The sequence below is a fragment of the Canis aureus genome, chromosome 18 (genome assembly GCF_053574225.1).
Source record: "Canis aureus isolate CA01 chromosome 18, VMU_Caureus_v.1.0, whole genome shotgun sequence".
NCBI lineage: Eukaryota > Metazoa > Chordata > Mammalia > Carnivora > Canidae > Canis > Canis aureus.
Genome location: NC_135628.1, coordinates 29,121,855 through 29,142,441, shown reverse-complemented (window position 1 = coordinate 29,142,441; position 20,587 = coordinate 29,121,855). Strand labels below are relative to the sequence as shown.

The window sequence follows — 20,587 nt, the reverse complement described above, 5'->3', positions numbered from 1 at the left end:
GGTGTTCACAATAAAAATTTCTAAGTTGCTTCCTATTGGTCAGAGTTCAAAATATTGAGACACTGTGCCTATCTTCACAAAGTTCATACTAATTAATCTACCACCAATATGACCTTTGAAACAAAGTGGTTAAATCTTGCACTACTTCTGGTATGTTTCTATGCTTCCAATTAAATATTAAATAGGTTGGAAGATATTTCATCTTTAGAAACATATTCCATTTGTCTCCAGATTGGATGGTTTGCATTGTCTTCAAAATGTTTTTGAGTTATGATCACGCGAGCCATACCAAGAAATGAGTTTTTCAGCATTGTCAACATAAAAGACAAGTGATTCTGTATTCAGTTTCAATGTGTGAAACCTCAACTGTAAATTTTCTAGTTCCCTAAGTTTCGGTTTCCACCTGTGAAAATGAGGTTAGACATGATGATCACTTTTCAAATAGAGCTTGTTTGCTCACTGGACATATAAGACTCTACAAAACAAGTTTGCTGGAATCAAATTTTTAAAAAGTCACTGTCCTACAACATGCTGTCATGCCTGGAGGAAATAGGTATTCTTTTCTGATCATGAAAAAATTAATGTATTCTCCTTCTTGTCCTCCCCAGTTCACATGCTCTCTGATGACAGTTAAACTATAAAAGCTATCAAAGGATTCCCAGGGAAATATGTCGAGTTGAACAGGGACTATGTAAGAGGCTTAAATCCCATATGTGTGTGGGGTTATGTTAATATCTATTTTTCCATGTACATATATGTCTATATGTACGTCCCTATGCACAGCTCTAGGCCTTTATGCTCATATGTATATGTAATTTATTATATGCTAAGTGTCAGGGCTGAATTAAATGTTCTATGTACATTTTTACATATAATCCTCATAGCAAACCTACAAGGCACACATTGCTGGGCCCATTTTCTAGATTTGAAAAATAGTGTTTAGAAATAGAACATAATTTGTCCAAAGTCAACAGTAAGTAAGTGAACAGAGTTAGAATTGAAACTCCAGTTTGTTCAACTCTGAAGGAAGGACATCCATTTAAATACATAGAAAGAGAGATGTAATGTGACCTACAAATTGCTGGAAACTGAGTTGTCAAAAATGATTGTAGGAATATTTGTCTCAGTAAGAAAATATGCCAAACCTGGAGGCATAAATTTTCCCCCAAAATATTGCAGTGAAACTCTACCATCCTTATGCTGATAGAGAAGTCATCTCTATTAAGGCAAGACTAACCAGAATCAGAATACATTCATTAGAAAACAACATAAAATATATTGCTCACCCATTAAATTTTTTTCTCCCTAGTAGTAAGAATGTTTTAACTAGCAAAATAACTGTGGTGTAATGGAAAACTCACATCTAGACAAGTATTAACCACAACCTTCTTATGAGAGTTCACCCATCCTGTACTTTAGTTAAAATAAGAACAATTTACACTTTACATGTTCAAATGCCAATACATGAAATAATAGCAAAATCTAGGTCTTATGTGAAGTAGAATACATACATTGCTTCTTGGTTATTCTGAAATATATTTATGAAATATATACATACATATATTTGAAATTAGTGGATTACTTTAGGTAATTTGTCTTGTTCATTTCATTTAACTTGGTATCCCCCAAGAATCTAGAGATCCAAACAATGCCATTTAATTAACAATAAGCAGATTTGAATTCCTCTACGTAATATTTTATTGACAACCTAGGACTTCCATACTACCCTGCTCAGATAAGAATGGGTATTTATTGTGGGGTCGGAGATTTCAATGCATTGTTGATGTTAGTTTAACCTACATGTAATATATTCCACGGAATATCTATCTAATGTATTTAATTTTCTATGCAAGTGTATGGGCTATTGACAGAGATTTACCTAGCCATACACATTGTATTAGAACATAAGTCTTTTTTTAAAGTTGAATGCTTTACTTTACAATTTTTTTTTTTTTACTTTCCAAATTACTGAACTACTTTTCAAAGGATTTTGCCTTTCAAAAGGATAAAATATTATAAAGGTACATATCAATTTTTTAATTAAATATAATTTTTTTACCTTTTGAAGTTTTAATTTAAAATCCAGTTAGTTAACATCAGTGTATCACTCAACGCTTCCATACATCACCTGGTGCTTATTGCAAGTGCACTCCTTAACTCCCATCACCTATTTCACCCATCCCCTGCCCATCTCCCTCCTGGTAACCACCAGTTTGTTCTCTATAGTTAAGAATCTGTTTCTTGGTTTGTCTCTCTCTCTCTCTTTTTTTTCTCTTTTGCCCTTTTATTTTTTCTTAAATTCCACATATGAGTGAAATCATATGGTATTTATCCTCCTCTAACTTATTTCACTTGGCATTATATTCTCCAGCACCATTCATGTTGTTGCGAATGGCAATATTTCATTCTTTTTTGTGGCTGAGTTATATATATCTATCTAAAGACTGAGCACACTGCCAGTAGTCATCTAACAGAATAGCTGGTAGAGGTAGTCCCATATATATAATATAATATAATATAATATAATATAATATAATATAATATAATATAAATGCACATCTTTTTTTATCCATTCATCAATCGATGAACATTTGGGCTGTTTCCATAATTTGGCTATTATAGATGCTGCTGTTATAAATGTCAGGGTGTATGTATCCCTTCAAATTAGTATTTTTGTATTCTTTGGGTAAATACTAGTCCTGTGATTGCTGGACCCTAGGGTAGTTCTATTTTTAACTCTTTGAGGAAACTCCATTCTGTTTTCCACAGTGGCTGCACCAGTTTGCATGCCCACCATTAGTGCAAGAGGGTTCCTTTTTCTCCACTTCCTTGCCAACCCCTGTTGTTTCTTGTATTGCTGATTTTAGCCCTTCTATAGATGTATCTCATTATACTTTTGATTTGTATTTTCCTAATTATAAGTGATATTGAGCATGTTTTCATGTGTCTATTGACCATCTGTATGTTTTCTTTGGAAAGATGTTTATTCATGACTTCTGCCCATTTTTCAATTGGACTATTCGGTTTTTTGGGTGTTAAGTATTATAAGTTCTTTATATATTTTGTACACTAACCTTTTTGTACACTAACCTTTTATCAGATATGTTATTTGCAAATATCTTCTCCCATTCCGTAGGTTGCCTTTTGGTTTTGTTATTTCCTTCACTGTGCAGAAACTCCCAATAGTTAATTTTTGGTTCATTTCCCTTGCCTCAGGAGACATATCTAGAAAGAAGTTGCTGTGGCTGATGTCAAAGAAGTTATTGCCTGTGTTCTCTTCTGGGATTTTTATGGATTCAGGTCTCACATTTATATCTTTAATCCATTTTGCATTTATTTCATCCCTTTGCAAGTTGCTGTTCAGTTTTTCCCAACACCATTTATTGAGGAGACATTCTTTTTCCCATTGGATATTTTTCCTGTTTTTTCAAAGACTAGTTGACAATTTACTTGTGGGTTCATTTCTGGGTTTTCTATTCTGTTCTGTTGATCTGTGTGTTTATTTTTGTGCCAGTACCATCTTGTTTTTATTACTACAGCTTTGTAATGTAACTTGAAGTCCAGAATTGTGAGGCTTCCAGCTTTGTTTTTCTTTTTCAAGGTTGCTTTGGTTATTCAGGAGCTTTTGTGACTCTATACAAATTTTAAGATTTTTTGTTCTAGGACTGTGAAAAATTCTGTTGGTGTTTTGATAAGGATTGCATTAAATATATAGATTGCTTTGGGTAGTATAGACATTTTAACAATATTTGTTCTTCCAATCCATGAGATTTGTTCTTCAAATCCATGAATGTCTTTACATTTCTTGGTGCCCTCTTCAATTTCTTTCATCATTAAATGTACACGAAAAAATTTTAATATAAAGTCTAGTTTACCAGAGGGTGGTGTTTGTTTCCAATTAGAAAAGGGCTGCCCCTACTAGCTATTCTGTTAGATGACTACTGGCAGTATGCTCAGTCTTTAGATCATCTTCTCAATGAGCAGTAGAGATGTGAGTAGAAATCTGTCAAATTGCTCTCCATTCCTTCCCAAACATTTAGGATTTTATGGCTAGAGAGAACAGGGCATATATATTTAAGAAGACATATTGAATATTACAATAGATTTTTAAAAACAAAAAATTCTTGCAGTGAAATTACAGATTGCAAAAATGGACAAAAGCTTGACTCAGGTAAATATTCACAGATAGACTTTGTAGTTTCAACTAGGGGGTAGAAGATGTAACATTTCTAGAGATCATCCCATTTCCATTTAGTTTTCCTAGCTATGAACAGACATAGATTTAGCAAGAAGAAACATTTTTTGAGAAACATGGTTTGAGATGATTTTCAAATCAGTCTTAAACATTCTTAGTACTGTGACTTACGGTTTATTTAGGCTTTGCACCTTAACTCCTGAATATGCTTTTGGATGCCAACTGTACTGCTTTTTTTTTTTTTCCCTCAGAATTTTGCAGGAATTCTAGGAATACTGGCCAGATGGGAAAATACACTTTACTGGAGATTCCTAAGATGATTCTAAAACCTTCCTGAAATAAACAGCAGTACAGCAGTAAATTTTGAAGATAACATCTGCCAGGGAAAATATATCTTTGAGATACCTGTGAGTAGTCAGTCTCTGTGTTATTTGAAAGTGAAAGGAAAATTAGATTTGGAAGCCCAAAAAATCACAAATATTTTGGTGGCTGGTATATAGTGGTATACTGAGCCTGGGCCTGTTCATAGCAACTTGCAATAGTCTATTGTGAACTTCTCTCCCCAATAGCTTGAGATCAGCCATGATGGGAGTCATTATTGGGCAGAAATAACAAATGCTACAAACCAATGCCTGACCCCAACATGATTGTTACACATTTACTAACATTTATGGAGGAGGCAGGGAGTATTGCCTAAGAAGCTTTATTTTTGAGTCTTCCATGTAGTAAGAGTGCCATGGTTTATTGTTCTATTAAGGTTTCTCCATAATGTGTATGGTGGGGATTTTGCTTTCAATCTATCAAAATGATGTCCCTGTAATGTTTCGTGAATGGATTAAGATGGATCTTGGATGTGTGTTTTTATGCCTGGCAGAGAAAGGTCTTAGGAGATATGAGGTAAGAGTGTTTAACCAGGTATTTACCAGCTGGTTCTAGGCTCTCAGCTTTGAATAATGGCAGAGTTTCCCCGGCAGGGGTTTCGTATTCACTGAAATGTGATGGCAATACTCATGCACCCAATCTCCCTCCACCTCTTGATCCTTTCTCTCAGAGATTCATTGTATCTCTTCTCTCACCCTTAGCCTCAAAGCCATGCATCAGAATTTATATATATATATATTTTTTTTTTTAATAGCCTTATTGAGATATAATTGACATATGAAGAAAAGCAATCCCACTTCAGGATATCTGACCAAAAGAATAGAAATTAGGCTCTTGAAGAGATATCTGCACTCCCATGTTCATGCAGCATTATTCACAGTAAACAAGATATGAAAACAACCCAAGTATTCACCAATGGATGAATGGGCTTTAAAAATGTGGTATATAAGGCAGCCCCAGTGGCTCAGCGGTTTAGCGTCACCTTCAGCAGGGGGGCGTGATCCAGGAGACCGGGATAGAGTCCCACGTCGGGGTCCCTGCATGGAGCCTGCTTCTCCCTCAGCCTGTGTCTCTGCCTCTCTCTCTCTCTGTGTGTGTCTCATGAATAAATAAATAAAATCTTTAAAAAAATGTGCTATATACACAGAATGGAATATTAATCTACCTCTAAAAAGAAGGAAATTCTACCATTTGTGATACGGATGAACTTGGAGGAAGGTAGGCTAAATGAAATAAGCCAGTCACAGAAAGACAGATATTGCATGATTCTACCTACATGAAGAATCTAAAATACTCAACTTCATAGAAGCAGAAAATATAGTAGTGGTTTCCAGGGGTGGGGAGTTGGGGAAAATGGGGAATTTTTGTTCAATGGTTATAAAGTTTCCGTTATGCTACATGAATATGTTCTAGAGATCTGCTCCAAAACATAGTACCTATGGGTGATGAAAGGGTATTGTGGACTCATCCATCTCTTACACAACCATTCAACTTCATTCTCCTCCTTGGTAAACTGTGACTGTGTCCTATCAGCCATGGGAAAAGGACCATATGGTTACTACTTGGTTAATTTGACTGATCTAAGTAATAGAATTAGGGAAGAATAATCCCTTTTGTCTTTACAGGGTGATGACACAGGACTCTCAGCGACAGCTAGGAAAGGGACCTGGGAGGAATCAATTTGTTTCTGAAATATCCAAAATGCACAACAGAGTAAACCCATGAAAACAAGACCCTATACAAAAGTCAGTACAATCCTGGGTACATTAAAAAAGATGTGAGGAACCAATAAGAAGACCATCTCCTGGCCTCAGTCAAAACCATCTCTGGAACTGTGTGTAGCTATGCTGCTGCCCTCAGGAAAGCACAGGAGGGAGCGCATCCTGACAAGGGCGATCCACATGATGGAGATAGGGGAGGTGTTGCGAGAGGCCTCCTTTGTGGACAAGAATCAAGAAGACAGGAAAGGGATGAAGAACAACAAATTCCTGCCTCACTAGGGTAAGGAAATGGAAAAGTGAGAAGAATTCTACTTCAGATGATAGGTAGCAAATTTACGGGAATTTTTAGTATGAGAGATGACAGAAGTTGAATCAAAAAGCTTTAAATAAATTAAAACGTTGACAAAGATACAAAGGAGGAAAACTCTCAAACATATTCCTCATTTCTGAGGAGAAATTCAAAATAAATTTCATTCTCCTCATAAACTATGCTTCTCTTTTCAGAACAGATCAGATCATGGCCCTTATGCATACAGAAATCCCCATGATACGTACATAGAAATGGACTTCACCCTTTCCTGGAATATAAAATTAAGAAACATCATCCAGAACTAAAAGCAATCTTTATTACCGTTGGACATAACAAATCTAGCACTTCTTCGTAGGTGAGTAATGCATGAATTTCTTCCAAAATCAACAATCAACCACAAACCTTTGGCTGGCCTAGAAAAGGTTTAAAGGCTTGAGAATATTAGGACAGACTTATAATAGCAAGTGTTGCAGCTCACATGCCTTGCACAAGACCACACGATGCTTTTAGGGAAAATGACCTATATATGGATAGCGTTTTATTCTACTTAATCTGTCACACAAATCATCTCTTGTGTCTGTTAAATTATGTGCTGTTTATCTCTCTAAAGTAGCTTAATCTGCATCTTGGTGTACTCTATCCATGCAGGAGCTCTTTCTGTTCCATTAAAATCCAAACAGAGAAGAGAATACAACAGTTTTGAATGAAAGTAGGGACACAACAACCTAAATGCCAGAGGGTTATATTTCAAAGGTCTTAGCCCAGAGGAGACAGAATAAAAGATTAGTTAGCTTCTGTTTGCATATGAGAAAGCTAGAGAAAAGTGAGCCAGGCAACAGAGCCACAATGTGTATGTCGGTTCCTAAAATCCAAGGTAGCAAAGCAACTTAATGCCCTGACCCCAAATGTTTCCCGTTCACCCAGTGGCTGATGCCACATTGTCTGGCAGGATAGCAATAGGGAAATGGAATGGAACACTTGAATGCTTCATGTGTTTGATGTCTACCTTTCCGTTCTCTGGTGTCATCTACGGTGTGGTTCTCCAATTTGACTGCACATTGGAATCCCTTGGGGAATTTTAGAAACTGATGATGTCTTGGTCCCACTGACAGAGATTCTGAGGGAATTATTCTGAGGTTGGGCCTAGGCATCAGGATTTTTAAAAGCTCCACAGTTTGTTATAACAGGTGGCTAAAGTTGAGAGTCACTGACTTACAGGAACTAAGAGACAGTCTAGGTAGTACTGCTCAAATCTTAACGTGTGAATCGCCTGTGGGTCTTGTTAAAATGTGGGGTTTTGTTTAGTAGGTCCAGAGTGGGGCCTCACATTCTGCATTTCTAACAAGCTTCCCAGGGATGTTGAGGTTCTTGTGGTCTGGGAAGCAGATTTGGTTTAACAGGGCCCCAGAGTGTGATCACTAAATTCCTGTGGCAGCATCCACTTCACCTGGGAACTTGCTTAGAAATGCAAAACCTCATGCCCAACCCCAGACCTGTTGAATCAGAAACAGCAGGGCGGGGTAGGGCTGAGCAGCAATAGGCACTTTTAACAAGCCCTCCAGGTGGTTTTCAGGGGAGCTAAAATTTGAAACCACTGGTCAGAACTTGCCATTCAAAGTGTGGTTATCAGACCAGCAGCATCAGAATGCGCATCACCAAGGACTTTGTAAGGTGAAGGCAGGATTTCAGACTTACTGAATCAGAGTCTACATTTTTTTGAAGATTAACTTATTTATTATTTATATATAGAGAGAGTATGAGCAGGAGGGGCAGAGGCAGAGGGAGACAGAAACTCAAGTGTTTTCCACACTGAGCACACGGAGCACATGGAGCTCGATCTCAAGTCCTTGAGATCACAACCTGAGCCGAAACCAAGAATCAGATGCTCAACCAACTGTGCCACTCAGGCGCCCCCAGAAGCTGCATTTTAATAACACGTCAGATGATTTCTATGCATATTAAAGTATAAGAAGCACAAGAGCCTTGGCAAATTTCCTCCTCAAGACCCTTGCCCAGAACTATGATAAAATATTCATTTGAAAAAAAAATTAACAGTATTGATTATAATTGTGATAGTATGTGGCAGGTTTCTTTTTAATTATAAAGAGAATCTTGTTTATAAGGACAGTTTTAAAATCTGGCAAAGCCTAATCAAACAAATGGAAACCACACATGATCCTACCATGTGGAGAAAACTATTAAACACTGTTTATTCTTCCATCAAATAACAGTGTTTCTAAAGAGAGAATAAAAATAAATTATTGTAAGAGATCATTTTATCCTGCTCAAACAGAAACTTGGCGATGGTTTAACGCAACTTAGACCCAGCAGATCCTGCCCAATGTGGTAAAAATATGAAGCTCTTGTTTAGGATAATGTTGGTTACTAAAGAGGATAACATCACATCCGGTTCCTCTGGTCATCTTGGGAATATGAAACCTCCTTGCCACGATTCAGAATGTTGAAACCAAGCTATTCTGTTCTGCTTCTACATTAGAAGTTCAGAACTTACAGACTTAAAAATACCAGCTTGTAATGAAAAACAGGGCAGCCTCATTTAAGTTACCAGCAGTGAATAATTCCCAGAAAGTTGAAACACTGATGTGTCCTGGTGACCTTTAAATATATAATGAGTAAATAGTTTGGAAAAACAGTAATTCACATGGGTCTCAAATGTATTCTCTTTCAATCTATAACAGATCAGTTTGTTTTGTGTCAGAGAAGGCAGACTTAAATTTTTTTTTTTTTTTTAGACTTAAAATTTTAACAGACTGGGCCACCTAGAACTGCTACAGCTAAGAGCTATCAAATCAGAAGCCTACCAAAAGAAATGGGGACTTTCACATAGAAACCAATGTCCCCAGCTCTTTCATACTAAGCCAGACCAGGGAAAGCTAAGAACATAAACATTTTTTAGTGGCATTTTCTCTAGAAGTGATTATGGCATCAAACTCTCTTATAGTATCATTGCTGTTATGGTATCAAATCCCAGTGTGAAAAAGAAACTACCCTCTCTACCAGCAGTGGAAGAAGCAGCTGGAGCAACAAATCTATTGCTTCTGTGCAAAGAGAAAAACCAAAAGTTGGTGGAAAGTAAGAGAGGTTGAAAACTAAAAGATGAAGAATTTTGGAGAGTCAAGATTGGGCATGATAGTAAGAAGGACATGTCACAGGCAATGCCTCTCAAAGAGAGACAGTTATTCTGGTGCCTTTGGAAAATATGTGAGACTGTGTTTATTTTTTAGTGAAATAGTGGCTGGCTGTGCATTTACATACTGGTATATGTATGGTTTTGCTATAAGGCACTTTTCTTATATTTCATGTTTCTTTATATTGTGGTAATCTGTATTAGTTTAAATCAATGTATATTAAATCTGCATTAGTTTAAATTATATGTGTGTATATGTATGTGTATATATAGATATAGATTTGTAGGTTCTATAAATTTCATTTCAGAAAAGTTAAAGATTACAAAGTAGTTTTAGAGAAAGGTCATTGGGTTTGTTAGAACCTGTGAAACTGATTAATTATCTTATAATCATTATAATTACTTGCATAGCAACTTCATTGTCATTACCTCAATACAACAACAATCTTAGTTTTATCCCAAATTTAGAAAATACGTTTGAGATACTCTAATTGAAAACTAGTTCATGTGACATGTATAACACTGTTGGAAACCAAAACTGAGACAGCACCAGAAGTTTGGAGACAGCCAAATAGTAAAGAAGTGACATTAATATAAAATGTTATGAGCCAAAAAAACCCCACAAAGAACCACAACATGATTTCAGTACAACTCCAACTTGAAAGTTGCAAGGGTAGATTTGACATACAACTGAGCCCCATCTCACATGGGTAACTTTATCCAGAGAGCTTTAAAGTTAGGATTCTTATTTATTCATTATAGTTAATATGGAGGTTAGCTAGTGTAAAATTAGAGTAGTGTAAAGGAGTATATTTTGCAAATGGAACAGAAATATTACTCTAGGGTAGTTTCAGAATAGGGAAAAATTTAGCAAGCCCCTTAAGTAATTTTGTCACATTATCCATTTTTCTTTTCATCACTCATATAATTAGGTACCTTAATCATGCAAAATAATAATATACAAAACAACAGCAAACTGTGCTCAAGGTCTAAAGGATTTCTTTTTTTTTTTTTATTTTAGAGAGAGAGAGCGCACACAAGCATGGTGAAGGGCAGAGGGAGAGAATCTTCGAGCAGACTCCCTGTTAAGGGCAGAGCTCAATACCATGAACCATGAGATCATGACCTGAGCAGAAACCAAGAGTCAGATGCTCGCTCAGCTGACTGAGCCACCTAGATGCACCTAAAAGAAATTTAAAAAGGGTATGTCACAGCACTGCTTTGCTGACTTCGAGTACATGCAAAATATCAATGTGTGTCCCTGCTAATGGCTAAGCAGCAGAACGTGAGGGACTCTGACCCAACATATCAGTTGACTTGGTCTTCACTCACTTTCTCCCACACCTTGGCTCTGTTAGGACAGGAGAATTCTAGAATCCAAGTAGGAGCTCCTCAGGTAGGGAATTGTTAAGGGTCAAAAGAAGAAATGGAATCACCCACTACTTTGGAGATTCCCAACACAGTAGCCCAGCACATTAGCTTTGAGACATAAGAGCAGAAGCAGAGATTCATAAGAAGACCAGAGCAATAGATGAGACTTCCAAGGGCTCCAACCAGCTAACAATGTCATTCACCACATTTTCTTGCCCAGTGGTTCTTAGCTGTACATTAGAATCACCCAGAGAGCTTTCAAAATAAAATCTGATGCCCATCTTGTATCCCCAACCAATAGAATAAAAATTTCTGTGATTGGAACCCAGACGTATTTTCAAAGCCCCCTAGATGATTACAGTGTTCACCCAAGGTTGAAAACTATTGCCTTAGCCATATCCCAAGGATGAAACTCAACACAAAGAATTGTAATAAGCTTCACAAATCATGTGTAGTAATTGTTATCACTATCATCTAGGGCTATCCAATACTGCCCTTAAATTAAGTTCAGAATTGGCTGGCTTGGCCATTGGATCAGATGGGAAAAATCAGCTAAACAAAACACAATTCTTTGATGGAAATTTAGCTTTTTGCCAACCGCATGTTTGAGTATTTGTGGCCCAACTTCAAATGAAAACAGAAGTGGTTTTTTTCTAACTGAATCATGATATTCACAATATAGACCTTGACTGACAGTGCTTGTGGGCAACTGAACAACTTTGGAGATTCCTTTTTGCTTGAAAGTACACTGCGGACATTTATTTTATTCATTTCCAGAACAGGACTCTGAAAGCTGGGCTTGATTCTTGCTTTAAACAATCTGTGGGATTTGGAGCACAACCCAAAACTATCTAGATTTTAAGTTTGTTGACTCTAACTAAAATAAGTTTGGATTGAATGATCTCAAAGATTTTTTCCATCTCTTAATGTTCCGATTCAATAATATATAGTTTTCTCTCCCTTCCCAAGGCATGTGCCCTCAAATCACTTAGATTCATATGGTGATACCATTTATTTTCACTACTTAGGCCACATCTTAATGCAGTGAGTTACACAATAACTTGATCATTTTGCACAGTATACAAAAAGTACCCAAAGTACTAAGCTTTTCACAAAAGACAGCACAAAGTTTAAGTGTCGTCCATCCATTAAGTGTGAAAAGACATCTCCAGTAGAGACCAAGAGAATATCTGCTTTCTAATATAAACATCACTTTTCTGAAAAAAAAAATATTGTTTTAGGAGGCACTCATTGAAGGGAAATTACTGGCCCTGGAGGCAAAGATGTGATAAGATAATTATTTCTATTCTTTCATTATGGCCAAATGGTAAATAAGTCACAAATGAAATAACTTTGGCACTATTAATTCTCAAAAGCAGATTTAGGCAGAAACTTCAATAAAGCCTGAAATCAGCACTTAATTTTTCATTTTCTCTTTTCTGGGAGCCTTCAATGGAACAGTTTCAATTCTCAATTTAAGATAGGTTGCCAAAAACTGATTGAAAAAACATGGTGCATGAGAAGATGTTTAGGTAAGTTAAAAAAAAAAAAAAACCTGGATACAACCATTGCTTGAAAGTAAAATGACTTTTGCACCATACTTTATCCTTTTAATAGAAAAAGATTTCTTTCTTTAGACTTTGGAACAAATTGATACCTAAAAATATATATATTCTGCTGTTGATTAGATATTTTGAGAAGTGTAGGTCAAAGCTTGGAAGTTTAAGAACTACATTTCACATGGAAATAGTTTGCATAGTTTCCACATTCTCTTTTCTTTTCCCATTTCCCTTAATAATATTGGATTTTAAAGTTATGCTGCTTTTTGTCTTCATATTCTCAGACATGGATGATTTTACCTTTAAATTGAGAAATCCAAAGAAATAAGGTTGGAAGAGGTATATATTTTCTAATCTATATTTCTCTAAGATTTCAGATCACCTTTTCCTAATTGAGTGATCAAGCTATTTCATCTGGTGTTTCATGAAATGAAATTACTATCTTAGGCTCAAAATTGATTTTTTAACTATGATAAACTTTTGAGTAAATAATTTTCATAACTACAAGGTCTTAAGGTGCCAAAAGAAGAAAACATTCCTCTCTGATTTATTCCTATTACATATTAAACAGGCTACTTGACCAGAACTGAAACCAGATGAAGAGGAAATGGATCTCCAATTTGAAGTGTGATAGTTGCTTAAAAGGTAAGTTTTAATTATTCTAATCTGATTGAATCCTTTTGAATGTGGTTTGTTAAATTTAGAACTGGGTTGAATTAATTTATGTTGGATTGAACCGTTTTGACCTATTTTCTCACAGTCTTGCCTTGTTCAGTGCCTGCCTGTCAAATAAGACAATGCACTGTCTGCAAGAGTGGCACACAGGCATGGAAATATAGACATGATATCAAAAAGAGGGAGAAGGTCAATATTAACTATCATTTTGTAGAGAGATTATGTGAAATGTAAGGGATGACCAGAATTTGGGGACGAAAAGTTAAGTCAGGAAACCAGAGATTGCATGGACCTTTTCTAAACCCTTGACACAATCCAGGTTCATTGAGCAAAGCAGGGAAGTTACAGGTGACACCTGTAACACTTGTAATTCCAGAGGAAGGCTCTGTTCTGCTTCAGGGTATAGAAAACTCTTCCAAGTACTTCCTCTGAAATAAAGACATGAAAAGGAGCCCAGGGTTCAAACAACAGTTTTGAGTATGCTGTACAGCTAAATGCTTCCCATGGGAAGTGTGCTGTTTTGTCTGAGTTCAATAATGTCCTAATAAAGAGTAAGCTGGACCATCATGGTCAGTCTACCACCAGTGTCAAGAACTTGCAATGGAAGGGAATCGGAAATAAATGTTAACAATACCATTCCCCAAAGCACGTAGGAATCAGAAATGCATGTGGTTTCTTAAGCATGCTTGATTCAGAAGCATCTGAGATCCGTGTTAACCTGGTTTAGCAAAGTGAGTAGGGACATAGAAGAATGCCAATGTCCAGCATGGGTGGCAGCATGGGTGACCCTTCACTATATATTTGAGTTCTGCAGCTCTTTCCAGTAGCTCCAGAGCTCTGCTGGGCAGCTTTGGCAGGGAGTCTATATGGTAGCACCACCATCCCTATTGTTTCCTCAGTTTCACAAAGGTCCACCACTTAGAACAAAGACCTCAAGGGGTACCTGGGTGGTGCAGTCCATTAAGCATCAGGCTTTTGGTTTCCACTCAGATCTGATCTCAGGATCTTGAGATGAAGTTCCGAGTGGCCCTCTGTGCTCAACAGGGAGTCTGCTTGGTTTTCTCTTTGCCTCTCTCTCTGCCCCTCCCCACTGTGTTCTTTCTTACATGTGCATGTGCGCTCTCTCTCTCTGTCTTTCTCTCTCTCTCTTTGGAAGAAATAAATAAATCTTAAAAAAAAAAAAAGAACAAAGACCTCAAAACCTGTTTAAGTCAGTTAGGACTATTTTGAGATAAGCTCATCCAAGGTTTGAAATGTTGAACTGAAATATTAACTATAGCTATTTCTTAAAAGACAATCCTAAATTTGTTGTTCTTAAATAAATAACTACTTCTGGGGAGGTATTATAGATTATATTGCTGAAATCTTATCTCAAAGAAGGTAATCATTAATTCAGAAATTAAGAATTGGAGATAATATTAAATGCATAATTCAAATAGCTGCATTTCTGGCCTTCTCCTACTGAACAACAGGACTTATCAAATTTGTTCAAATTTCAAGATCTTTCTAAACCACATTTGTTCTTGTATGTCGCTTTCAATATGATGTTTACCATCTGTTGCCTGTTTATAGGAAATACATGCATGTGGCACTGCTTATGTCCAACACGTAGGCTTACTAAAACAGGTTTCATCAAATGAGAATCAAGTCAAGGTGAAATTTTATTCAAGGACGTTTGTTCATTTCCAGTCATATTGCTTGTGACATAATCATAGCAGGTTGATCAAATAAAATGATCTCAAGCTATTCCAAGCAGGAAAAAGCTTGGCCATTGTTCATATCTCAGTAATATCAATTCCACTTGAGAAAAGTTCAAGGTTTCTTGCTTAAAGAACTAAAACAAAACCACTGACTTCAAGGCTTAAAATTAGTCATAGATTTTTGAGACCCAAATCAGTGTGTGCCACTTGTGTTACATAGTAGAGACTGGGAGAGAAATCAGATTTTTAAGAACTTCACATATGTGAAATAAACAGCATAACTTTGTAAAATGAACTGGTAATGGCACAGAGGTAATTTAAATCTAGTGTACAAATTGGGAGGGTCTATTATGTAGAATGATTTCTCTTTTGAAAATGGGAGTAAGAGCTAATTGTAAACTTTAGGGGTTTTTTCTAAACTGAAGTTTCATTGTCTTCTTTCCCTTTGCCCAAAGAAACTAGTGCTAAGTACAAAGAAACTAGCAAATATTTGAGTATGTGTTAAAATAAAGGTTGCATCAGCCATATGTTTGGGAAATTATTGGGTTCACCTTTGCCTGGCTGGAAGTGTCAACTGGGGTCATGATCGGCAGAAAACAGAAGGGAGCTTGATGGCCAAAAACTCAGGTCTCTGCTCTCCTGAAACTATCCATCTGGGAGTCTCAAAGCCCAGAAATCCCACCAACACACTCCCAGCCTAACGAGAAGAAGGTAGCCAGGAGCTCAGGGAATGTATGAAGCAGCCTCAGCCTGAAGGGTCCCAGTTAATCCCTGGGTTCTGTCCTCGTATATTATTCTAACCCTTCTTACTATATTCTCTAATCTAATTCATATATTCTATATTATGAATTTAGTTTGTTCCTGTACTACATTATTTTCTTTTAAATGCAAAGTTTTATTTTCTTTTAGCTTTTTGTTTCAAATCTTTATTGTCTCATCTCTTTCACCATATTTTTTTAACCCTGATTTTTATTTTTGCCCCTTTATAGTGCTTACTTCATACCACTTTATCTTACTGTTTCATTTGATTATGTTATCTTGGTTATTTTTATCATCTACTTTAAGATATCATTCTTGTTTTCTTTTAAATATTACCCAACTTTTGTAAGTGGCAAGCAGAAATACTGGCTAAAAGGCTGCAACTAGGAGGTCAATCTAGGCCCCTAAGTAAGGAATGTTGACAGATATTTTTCCCTCTTAGGGGTTTTATAATATCTCTTCCAGATCACCATGATTAATTCCTGAATTCCCACCCAATATAAATCTTCTGATTGTGAAATCAGTCTGAAAAGAGAGTTTGACTACCATCATGAGCCCTCTATGCTAAGCAACCCAACCAGCATACAAGCCAAAAAATATCCCCTCAGCATCAGGATAATATGCCCCTGTGGACAGTACACATGAAAAACCGAATTACAGTGGTCATCTTCTCTCACAAATTAGCCAATCCATTTGAGGAAACTGAGAAAACTTCATGATTTATATAAAACAGTTGGACTCTGAGTAAATTCTGGGGAAAAACCACAATTTACCATGGAAAAAATGCTGCAGGACTTGAGACCAGAAGGCAGTCAGGCAGTTCCATTCAAGGAAAGAAGCTGGCTCACATTCTTCGGCCTTCATCCCATTTTTCCTCTATAAGTAGAATGGCTTCATTGTTTTTCTCTTGCTGCTTCAATAACAGGATCATTTAGAAAAATCCAAATGAGATAAAGTTCTAAGCAAGAAAGTGAAAGTCACTTGGTATCCCACCACACTGAAATAATCACCATTAACATTTAGTGTCCATCTTTTCATGGGTCTCCTTATGCACAAATACCCATGGACTTACGTCATTTTAGATAAATGATATTATATCTTACATGCTTTTTAAACATGACGTCTGTTTTCTTAGTATTTCCTTCTTTTATTTTTTGGTCCGTCTTATCCTTTCCCATTTCATTCTATTCTCCCAACTTCTATACACATTCCTGACCAGCAACCCATGTTAAAAACTCTTTTAAAACTTATATGTTTATATGATCATAAACATATATACACACACGTGTGCATACACATAGACAAACATATATCTCAGGAAAGGCTAGGTTGTGCTGCTGTAACAAATGACCCCAAAATATAAACAGCAATGATTTATTTCTTGATTGTGATATATTTCCATTTTAAATCAGCTGCATTCCTACTCGCAGTTATCTTTACTTCTAGATCCTGGCTGATGAAGGAGGTTTTGCAGTTGTGGTGGCAGAAAGAAAAATAATATGGTGATGCCACTGAGCTAAGACATAGGCAAGAGGTACCCTGCCCTCGTCCATGCTCTTTAAGAAGCACTGACCTGGCCCTTGCTGACATGTGCCTTCTAATGGGGCAAGCAGTCTGAAGGGCCAAAGGGCCAGGCCCCCTCTACATTCCTCTGCCTTCCCCCACACCAATCTGGACTGTGCTACAGGCACTAGGATCCCAGAATTCCTGCCCAAATGGGCTCCATGATGGTCTCTTCCCTGAATTCATCCCTCTGAGGGCAGATAAGATTGCAGGGGGATGTACCTCTTGCCCAGGACATAGCCAAGGATTAGATGTTTGTGAGGAATGAGGGAGCTTGAAAATATGGACTGGAGTATTTACAGAAATGAACTCAAGTGTGGTATGAAACAGATGGAAATTAAGAGCCCTACTTTATTCTATTTCAAGAGGATAGTCAGTGTGCAGTCCAACTTAATAAATAAACCATATAGTTTTCTCTGAGTTAAAATATACTTTTTTACATGTAATGGGGATCACTTCTTGATTCTCTATTCTATTGATCTGTTTTTCTATGCGTATGCCAAAACCACAGTAATTTCATAGGTTGTTCTATTCTGTATTCTAATAAGTAGTATGGTAACTCCCTTATCATTAATAATTTTTCCTTTTTCCAAAATATAATTAGCTATTCTTGGGTATTAATTTTTCCACATATTTTTTAAAAATCACTTTATGCAATCTGTTACAAAAAAATCTGTTGGGATTCTAGTAGGAATTACATTATATCTATATACTTGTATAACACTGATGTTTTTATGTTATCAGGAAGGCCTTCCAAGAATAAGTATGCCTTCTACTAAGATTAATTTTTATTCTGAATTTTAATAAAATTCTTTACAACTGGCTCTGAATCTTTCTAGTTAAAGTTACCACTAAGTATTTTTGTATTTTTCATTACTACTTTGAATGAAATGTTTTCCACTTTATTTCCACATTTTTATTGCTAACATAAAGGAAACTTTTTTTTTTTAACATTTTCTTGTGTGTGTGTGTGTGTGTGTGTGTGTGTTTATATTTATTAGGGCCATCAATACAATGGCAATAGTGGTCAACCTAGTCTCTGACTTTAATTGAAAAATATTTTAGAAAATCACCATATAGAAAGATATTAGTTCTTGGTTTCTGGTGAATGATCTTTATTTCACTCAAATTATTTTTTATTCTTTCTCTATTTTTTAACAGTTGCTGAATTATAGTCCCTTCCAGTTCTATAAGTCCCTTCCAGTATTATATAAGGTCAAGTTCACCTCTGAGGAGCAGATAACCAAAAGTAGTAGTCACCTAAAACATGAAGTTTATTTTTCTGTGTTGTATAAATATATTAAGTCAAGGACTGATATGAAAAACTCACAATCATTGGGACTTACTTCTATCCTATTATTCTGCACCTCGACACGTGGTGCTACGTTGCCTTAGGGTCAAGCACCATGTTTTAACTCCAGCCATTAGGAAGATAAAGATTCAAAGGGCAAGCTTCCTTCTTTTGATAAGCCTTCTCCAATTTTTTGCTTGCATTACGCTAGTCAGAACTTCATCAGAAGGGCATACCTAAATGCTAGGAGGCTGGAAAATATAGTCTTCCACTCTGTTTTTCCTGCCTTTTGTGGTTTTAAATGAATATTTTATAGGATTCCATTTTCTCTCCTTTCTTAGCATATCATTTTTTTTTCTTTTTACTTTTCTTTACTTTTTTTGGTGGTGGCCCTGCAGTTTGTAACATACATTTAGAACTAACCCAAGTCTACTTTCAAATAGCACAATACCACTTTGCAGGTAATGTGAATCCTTATGATTACAAAATAACCCTAATTCTTGCTGTCTGTTCCTTGTATCATTGCTATTATTCTTTTCACTTACATATAGGACTACAGAAGCATATAAAGATATATACACACACAGAAGATATCTACACTAACATACACAATGAAATACATCACTGATATCATTATTTTGAACAAACTTATTTGTTAGAGCCATTAAAAATAAAAGGTTTCATTTTACCTCCATGTATTTCTTCTTCAATGCTCATCCTTTATGTAGATATGAGTTTCTGACTTTTATTATTCTTTCTCTAAAAAACTTCTTTTAACATTTCTTGAAAGGTGGGTCTACAGGCAACAAACTCCCTCAATTTTTATTTGAGAAAGTCTCTATTTATTCTTCACTTGTGAATGATAATTTCACAGAATTCTAGGTTGGTGGGGTTTTTTTGTTTTATTTTGTTTTCCTCTCTCAACATCTTAAATTTTTCACTTACTCTCTTCTTGTTTGTATTTCTTGTTTCTGAGAAGAAATTGGATATTATTATCTTTGTTCCTCCATAGATAAGGTATCTTGTTTTTCCCTCTCTAGCTTCTTTGGGGATTTTTCTTTCTCTGATTTTCTGTAGGTTGCAACTAGAGTGCAAAATAGGTGTAGTTTTTGGCATTTCCTACTTGATGTTCTCTAAGCTTCCTGGATCTGTGGTTTGGTCCCTGGCATTCATTTAAGGACAATCTTAGTCATTATTATATCATATATTTCTTCTGTCTCTTTTTCTCTTCTCCTCTGGTATTCCCATTATGTTACACCTTTTGTAATTGTTCCACAGTTCTTGCCTATTCTGTTCTGTTTCTCAGTCTTTCTTCTCTTTGCTTTCCTATTAACATAACCTCAAGCACAGGAATTCCATCCTCAGCTGTGTCCAGTCTATTAATAAGCCTGTTAAAGGCATTCTTCATTTCGGTGAGTGTTGTTTTTTCTTTTAAATCCTGGACTTCTCTTTTTTTTAAGATTTATTTATTTATTCATGAGAGACACAGAGAGAGAGGCAGAGACACAGCCAGAGAGAGAAGTAGGCTCCTTGCAGGGAGCCCAGTGTGGGACCCGATCCTGGATCCCAGGATCACTCCCTGAGCCGAGGGCAGATGCTCAACCACTGAGCCACCCAGGCGTCCTTCGATTAGTGTTTTTTTTTAATCTTTACAATTTTTGTATTTTCTTACAGTTTCCAGCTCTCTGCTTACACTGTTCATCTGTTCTTACATGCTACTTGTCCAATAGAACCCTTAGCACATTAATCATAATTATTTAAAATTCCAAGCCTGATTTCAACATACGTATCTGCCATGTCTGGTTTTGATGCTTGCTTTGTCTTTTCTAATTACAGGCAGTTTTTGTGTTTGTTTGTTTGCCTTTTGGAATGCCTTATAATTTTTTTCTTGAGCCAGATATACTGAGTAAAAGG

The 20,587-nt window shown here is 36.3% G+C and overlaps 1 long non-coding RNA gene across 2 annotated transcripts in view; it reads left to right on the top strand.

Annotated features, from left to right (window-relative positions):
• Positions 1 to 20,587, top strand: part of LOC144288801 (uncharacterized) — a 194,997-nt gene that overhangs the window by 68,044 nt on the left and 106,366 nt on the right. The window contains exons 2-5 of one of the 2 annotated variants that reach the window (XR_013356798.1): positions 6,202 to 6,577; positions 6,802 to 6,962; positions 10,777 to 10,958; positions 13,257 to 13,330. This is a non-coding gene — a long non-coding RNA (uncharacterized LOC144288801). The remainder of the gene's footprint in view (positions 1 to 6,201; positions 6,578 to 6,801; positions 6,963 to 10,776; positions 10,959 to 13,256; positions 13,331 to 20,587) is intronic. The other variant, XR_013356797.1, reaches the window with a different exon arrangement.